A 6406-nucleotide genomic window follows, 5' to 3' on the forward strand; every position below is an offset into this window, starting at 1 on the left:
TTGTGTAGAAGGCAGGGAAAAACTAGACTAAAAAGAGAGCCAGACACATTACTTCCATTCTGGTTTCAAGCTCTTTCAGCTGACAGTGGAGATAGAGGTATATTTTTCCTATGGAGCCAGCAGCCTGCATGTAGCGGTTCTCCTGGATGCTTTTGTGTTATGACAGGACTGTTCAATTTCATTTGCACTGACCTAGACACTGTGATGGTCATGCCAGGAGCTCTTGAACTAGAATCAGTGACTGATATTGCTTTCTTCTTTTTTTTCAGGGTTAAGTCTTGTGAACTTCTCTCCTTTCACAGCCTCCAATTCTCTAAAAATGAAATATACTCCTGTAGAGAAATTATTGAATACCAATTAACATACAGTGCAGATGAAATTCTTAGTATTTAGTCGCAGATTGCCCAGTTTTACTTTTTGGATCACTTTCTAACTGTAATGTCAGTTTACTTTAGAATCCCCAAGAGAATCCCTTTTTTTCAGTTCCCAATATACATATTCATGATCAATTATATGGTATTTTCAAGCCTATGGTATGTTCAAGGCTCCTTTAAAGAGAAATAGATAGATGTTATTCTTTTACCCATTGATCTTTGGAGCAATGGAAGTGAAATGATGAAGGTAGTCCAGTTAGATACAAAAAATACAGGTGCATGAGCATGTATATAGATATTTGTATAAATGCACATGCATTTATTATGAAAGGTTGTATTAGAATTGCTGTTTACATAGATACAATTATATATTCAAAGGAAAACTCATGCTAAGGTGAATATTCTTGCTCTAAGACAGAGCTGTTTCAGAGTGCTTTGTATCAATAAGTACAGGATGACCATCAACTCCCAGAATTAAACCAGTTTATCTGAAAAAATCTCAACATATAATGTTTCTATTCCAATAGGAAAAATTCAAAGCAAGTTTTCAATTCAAAATGACAAACAACCCAGCTAAAACTGTGTCAAGCTGTGAAAAACTTAATGAAAAAAACTGTCATCTGCATCATTAGTTTTTGTGAGGAACTCTGTTTTTTAATAGTTTGCACACTTAAAAACTGATCAAATGTAAATGCAGCAGTGGGTTGGGAGCTGCTTTGAGGAAACTGCAAATGTAACTGACAATTTTGATTCCAGCATAAACTTGCCATGCACTATGGACTCAAATTATATTTTTGTGCCATTACACTGCTTCATTGGGGTTTTTTTTCTCTGTGTTTCATTTTTTCTTAGATGTGGAAAATCAACAAAAAACTTGAGACGTATAAATAATGGGATATGTTGGAAAGAAGCCACTGACATTAGTTTAGTTAGGAAAAAAATTTTAGTGGTAAAAATAATCCTCACCTCTCTTAGCTTATTTGGGCTAACTTATTTTGATTGAAGGAAGTTAGCATGACTGTTGTCCTTGGTCATTAAAAACAGAGGTTAGTTTAGGAAGAAAGGATTGGGAATTGTATGAAACAGACATAGATGAATGAATAACACGAACACATAACCCATATCATTAGGCAACAACTCAAAATGAGGACTTTGAAAAATTACTTCAAGAAGGTCTATGCAAAAATATGTAGCAACAGGGTGAAAGACTGGTTCTAGGCTTTGAGGAATGCTGAGGACATGGTCTAAATCAACATGAGTAGAGATGATGTAGGTGTGTGATTAGATGATAGGGCTCAACAATTTGGTATGTTAAGTTCCTCTGTCTTCTCCCCCAAAATTCTGTAAAAATTCTATTCTGTTCTGATTTGAGTAATGCCTGTTCTGCAACCACATCCTGGCTTTTATTTGCTTCCCACTTTCTCACCAAACTCTTTGGCCTCCAACTCTGCAAAATCTGCAGCTGTGGATGAATTTTATCTCTGGGCTGCAGGTAACTCCTCACAGGGAGTAGGAGCAGAGGCAGTACAGGTTGTACCACCCTGAAAAAATGATGCATGGCTGCACCAGAGTACACAGAAATGCTTGTCATGCCATGTGGTGCTAACAGGATTCCATGGAAGCCTTTCACAGTCTCTGTTTTCCTGACAGAAGACCTGCATCTGTGAAAATGATTTCTTCCATTGCTAACACTCCTGCAAAATGTGTTTTCCCACATGACTACCAAAAAATCATACAAACAAATAAAAAAACCCCAAAATAATAAAAAACCCTCCAAAACAAATACCATGCCCCAAAAAAACCCAAACTACAAACCCAAAAAACCCCCACCAAAACCAAACCCAAAAACTGAAAGGAAGAAGGAAATATTTTTAAAAGACATTTTTTTCACAATTGTCACCAAGACAATTGGTACGCTTATCTGAACAGCATGTCTCTGGAAAGGGAGTTTTCTTCTGTAAATTCCATTCTACTGTTCACAGCACCAGTGCTTCAACGAGTTTATTACAATATCAATAATGCATTAATAATTTCAGGATTCAGTCAAAAAAGCTATAAAAGGTGGTCTATTATGGAACTTGTTTCTAAAATTTCTTCCTTTTTTCATAAAAGAATTTATCCAACAGTGCCAGTTAACAATGCCACTTTTTAAATCTAAGTCTCTGCAGTTTGTTTCTTCTGAAACACAGATAAAACAAATAGTACTGTTTTTTTTTTTTTCTTGAAGTAGTAAATAATACCTCTATTACAAAGGCACATGTCTGCCAATGTATGATTGTCAGGCTGATTGTCAGGCTGTCTCTCTTGCTGAATCTATGGTGCTGCTGACAGTGTTGTAGTCTCTCCTTCAACTTAAAAAGCCTGACTTTAAAAATATTTTACTGCAGGCACAAATGCCCAGTGTTGCTGTCCTAGTTTGTACAGCTCATGAGGTAAGCCTGAATTTAAACCATTAGCAACCTACATTTTTTAACAGCGGACATTATCTAATGCTGATACCAGCATTACTTCCTTTGAGTTTCTCACAGGAGATTCACTCAACCTGATGCAGCCAGGTATGGGAGAGCTGTGTGCTCCCCTGACACCTCTACTGCTGAGCCCACTGCACACCAGGTCCACATAAGCTAAGAACAGGGCACCCAAAGAGGTGAAATCCTGACCATGGAACAGGACATGAAGCTTCAGCAAGGGATGCTTGCTCCCCTACGTTGACTCCCCATTACTCTCAGAAGAGTTACTAAAAGTTCTCTGTGATGCTCCACGGGAACCAGTAAAAATGCCTCTGTAAATATAATTGCACATGAGTTTTTTTCTCTTTTGGCATCCCCCTCTACCTGCTCTTACCAAGAGCTGTGTTTCTGAGTACATTAAGCCAACTAGACACCCCATTGCCAATGGCTGCTCTGCCAGTATGTCCACAAAGGGATACCACAAGAGCTAAACTTTCTCAAAACACTTACATGACAATGATTATATGAAGCCTTGAACATTATTTTTTTGTGATTCAGTGAGAAGTTCCATGTCCCCTTTCAAGGATGCCTTGTTTTTTAAATGTTAGAGTCCTTTAAAATAGAATAGAACAGGTATTTCAACACTTCAAAGAGAAAAAAAGATCTGGAATAATCTAATTCAGCTCTACAGACATTAATGCTATTTGTAGACTCACACTCTTCGAAGTTTTGTTTGTTTGAAGGACTAGATGATAAAAGACATTAGAATGCAGGTGAGATTCCACTAAGGGAAAATTATTTCTGGAAAAAAACCTCCTACATTTGTTTGCACACGCACACATACAGATGGGGTATAGCATTATGCCATATGGAAGATAACCTAAAATATTAAAATACATTAATTCTCTTGCCCTGAAGGCCTGCTGGCTGATTACAGACAACTCACTGGGGGTTTACACTCCAGTAAATTCACTTAGTTTCATAACACAGGTATTTGCTGGTGCTGTGATACACTGTAGGACAATGAGCCTATTGATCTGCTGTTATTAGATGTGTTAAGGCTCTGAAACATATTTAAGAAATAAAGTAATTGAATTCTAAAATTTTTCAAAAAGTTAAATGTTATAAAGCTGCAAGAGCGCAGTAGAAAGTTTGGCAAAATGTTGTCTTATTTCTCCAGCAGTTTCAGATGGTTCTTTTTGTTCTGAACTTCCTTGCAGACCAGAGTGCTTCCTTCTACATCCTTTTTTGTTGCACCCATATGCTTGTGTACTGCAGCATTATAGCATCCATGACAGTAAAAGGGAATGTTCAGCCTTTTCCAACCCTTCTATCTGCCTCCTACCTGTGATTGTAACTTAGATTTGTTGAACTGGTACTTAACAGTGGCCAGAGGAGACTGTAAATCCCACTCTGGTGGTGTTCCTTTACTGGAACTGAAGCAGATGCATGAATTTTGGGTCCCTTGAGGTATATCAGCTTCAATGAGGATAAGATAGCCGAGTCCTTTCTGCTGTAAGGAGACACCGCTCACAGGAGAACAATAAATCAGCAAAAAATCATCAGCATTTTTAGTGACCAAATATGAAAAAAAGAATTAAACCAGAATGTTATGAACAGAAACACTATGTTGGATGAAGTTACTGGTGTTGGATTGCCTAGCTAGTTGTTTCTGAACATAAACAGACTAGTGAATGAAGCTTCAGCTGCCCTGGTGCCTGTATACACTGGTAAAACAGGCCACAGGGGAACTGTAGTCACATAAAGCAACCTCCCCACAGATACAGTTTGGCCAGATCTCCAGAACTTCTGTAAATCACTTTAATCTGACCAAGCGTCTTGTAGTTATCATGGTTCAGCCTAAGGACACCTCTGAGTGAACCACAGAAGTCTCACTTCAGGCCTGTGTTTTATGTTCTTATAAAATACAAATTTCTATTTGTAAAACAGTGAGAGAATCTATTCTTCATACACCACCTTTCGGAAGGCAGCCAAGCAGCCTTCTCTTGTTGTTAGCCTTTGCTATTTCAGCAAATTGATTTTTTTCCATGCACTTTTTCATTTCTTGACTACTTGAGCTCAACCTAATTTCTTTTGCAAGTCAGTGGAAGGATCTAATGTCAGTGGGAGCTACCTGAAGTCACAGGCTAATTTCCCCCTTGGGAAATAGAAACCCCAAAAACAAACCAACAAAATACAAACACCAAAGAGAAATTCTTTTTTCAATATCACAGCGCTTATCAACTCTTGATAGATTTATCCTGAAGAAGACTTAAAATGTAATTAGATGTTGATCACTGATAATTTCTAATATCTTCCTTAGCTTTGCCAAATATTCACCAGAGGTAGTTTGTTTTCATGTGGAAAAGGGTCATCCATGCTTGCCAGAAATTCAGAAGATGATATCATTTCACCTAACTGCTTTTTTTCCACTATCAACTAATCCAGCACATGAATCACTGCTGTTTAAGATGGTATTCAGCATGGTGTAATATGTACCCTGGTACAATTATTTTTGATCAGATTATTCCTCGTACTCAAGCTTTTTTTTCCTTGTGAGTGACTGTCAACTACTTGCATTAGCTAATCCACAGAAGACTGCCAAGAAATGTCATGGCATTTGTCATCTCTGCATTTACGTGAGATGCTTCTTCCTGGGTCTCATTTTTTTTATTTGCAAAAGCAGAAATAGGTGATCAGTGCTGTAGGGTTTCTTGGGTAGCAGCCTAAAAATCTTCAGATATAACATCTCTTAACTACCCATATATCATCATTAGTTACTACTTTATTAATTTCCACCTTTACCACATGACCTTGTCATGGTAACCATCCCATTTCTAATGACTGAACTTTGTACACCTGCTTTTACTAAAAAGTACCACTGGCTGCCTATAGTGCTCACTGCCATGGCATTAAAACACACAACCAACCCAAAGAGTATGCAATCAGATATCCACTGTAAGGTAGGATATCCTACCCAAATTTTAAAGCACTGGAGTTTCTTTAAAAAAAGATCACTTCACACACTTTCATGAAAACTGCTCTCTTTTAGATAACAAGACACACTGCTAGCATTCAGCTGAAGCAGTATATTAAAAAAGAATCCCCCAAACCCCTAAACAGACTAAGATGTAAGAGCAAGAGTGTCTTAATTTTTTGTTTTGTGTAAAAACTTTTCTAGCTTCTCAAGTATGGCATTTTTGATTTCATGAGAAGTATCTTCCTGATTTTAATGTCGATTATACTATAGCTATAAATCTGCAGCAGTAACTCTTTAAGTTAGACTGGTAAACTCTTTCCTGTGGTAGAGAAAAACTAGGCAGAAAAAAGGAAAAAAAGGAAGTTTTGCATTTTATCCTGAAAACAGTTAATCTTCCTCTGTAAAACTGTAGAATTTCTCCTATAAATCAAATTCATTGATTTCTTTTTAAAGAAAATCCCTTGAAGTAAAGGGATTTTTTTTTGAAAAAGGCAAAAATAGTTGTCCACTAAAATGTGTGGGAAAATACTTCAGCCAACTGTTGTTTTACAGATCTTAACCTTAAGGCCACATCAGCCTTGAAGTTCTGCTGTAGAGCTCAA

Source organism: Zonotrichia leucophrys, chromosome 1 (genome assembly GCF_028769735.1).
Source record: "Zonotrichia leucophrys gambelii isolate GWCS_2022_RI chromosome 1, RI_Zleu_2.0, whole genome shotgun sequence".
In the NCBI taxonomy this organism is placed as follows: domain Eukaryota; kingdom Metazoa; phylum Chordata; class Aves; order Passeriformes; family Passerellidae; genus Zonotrichia; species Zonotrichia leucophrys.